General features: G+C 36.0%; 1 pseudogene; it reads right to left on the reverse strand.

The window, feature by feature from the left end:
* Positions 1–459: 459 nt before the first annotated feature.
* Positions 460–1,191, reverse strand: LOC116853328 (annotated as a pseudogene).
* Positions 1,192–1,903: the final 712 nt, after the last annotated feature.

Here is a 1,903-nt window from a genome sequence, read left to right on the forward strand (position 1 = left end):
CTATCGCTCCCTTGTTTATTCTCCCCTCTATATGTTTCCTCTGTTCCCCATTTGCCATCACTACATAACCCAGATACTTATACTCCTTCACCTCTTCCAGTTCTTTCCCTTTCCATCTCCACACCATCTTCCTCTGCCTCCCACCCCCCTTTCTACACCTCATAACTTTGGTCTTTTCTATATTCACCTCCAGTCCCTTCTGTTCTATATACTTTTCCAAAGTCTTTATCATTCCTTGCATCCCTACTTCCTCCTCCGCCACAACATAGATTTATATGTAATTATACATATTGTTATACATAATTGTGTATAATTATATATAATTTTATATAATTATATATAATTATACATAATTATGTATGAACAAATTTCATACATAATTTTGCATGAAAAATTTTTCATCGGGTACTAAAATAAAAATGACATTTTTTGTGTTCAATGTTACAAAATTTATACTTTTTAATGCAATTTACATATGGTTAACGAAAAATGCCTTGTTATAAAATCTCTTCTATGTGTAAGTCCAATTCCATTTTCTTCTCCATTAAACATAGCCTCGACAATTTCATTCTGTATATATTCTTCAATTTCTTCAATTTCTTCTAATCCATATTGGATACATATATTATGCCAAAGAGCAGTAGCACAGATAACTGCAACCGATGTGCCCAATTTTGTTCTTAAACCATAATATAAGCACGGAAAGCGCCGTTTCCAAATACCGAACCTGTTCGACAATAACTCTGGTCCTGCTGTGTGCATTATTATACCGAATTTCCGCATTATTGTTAGGTCTCAGTATAGGAGTTAGTAAATATCTTCGACATGCATATCCGCTATTTCCGAGCAAAATTCCATCTAGGAGGTCTAATTCGAAACGACATCGAACACTGCTCCAATTAAAGATTTTAGCATCGTGCGCTGAACCAGGATGTCTCACAACAATGTCCAAAATTTCTCTGCGAGGTCCAGATACAACCTACAGCATACAGTGAATATTTTACGAGACTTTTTTCCTGCTTTTGCGTTTACAAAATACAGTAATGATACCTGCACATTCAATGAAAACCATCCTTTTCTATTTCGAAATATTTCTCCATTATCTCCTCCGGGATTGGAAATGCGTATATGGGTGTAATCGATACATCCTATTATACCAGGAACATTTGCTACCTCATAAAAACGATTCATATTTTGCCTTTGATGCTGTTGTGTAGAGAAGTTAATATATCGTCCTACATGAGATGCTAAAAGTGTTGATACTCGTGCAACAACACGCGATACCGATGCTTGGCTATATCCTCTTAAATCTCCGTTAACAATCTAAGCAAAAAGTACAATAAACAAATAAATATATATATACAAGGTGTCCCGCATAAGACGAACCAAAAGAAAAATATAAGTAGAACACATAAAAGTGAACAAAAATTGTATAAGTCATTCTTCAAACAACCATGTAAAATTTCGAGATATTAATTAAAATAGTTGAGCATATCAGAGCGTGGCGACACGGCAGACGGGACATACGGTTCGCAGTGGTCGGCGAAGAAAATGAAAGAACGCACACGTACACGGACGCACACACGGAGCTACTCATTTCAGTATGCCAAATAGCCCACCTCTCTGGCCTATAAGATAGGCTCGCGAGCAGTCATCCATTTTCTTCGCCGGCCGCTATGTCCCGCTTGCCGTGTCGCCGCGCTCTGATAGGCTCAACTATTTCAATTAATATCTCGAAATTTTACGTGGTTGTTTGAAAAACGACCTATATAATTTTTGTTCACTTTTATGTGTTCTACTTATATTTTTCTTTTGGTCCGTCTTTCGCGGGACACCCTGTATATACACACACACACACACACATATATATATATATATATATATATATATATATATATATATA

Source organism: Odontomachus brunneus, unplaced genomic scaffold (assembly GCF_010583005.1).
Source record: "Odontomachus brunneus isolate Ranch 3 - 2012 unplaced genomic scaffold, Obru_v1 Obru_scaffold_306, whole genome shotgun sequence".
In the NCBI taxonomy this organism is placed as follows: domain Eukaryota; kingdom Metazoa; phylum Arthropoda; class Insecta; order Hymenoptera; family Formicidae; genus Odontomachus; species Odontomachus brunneus.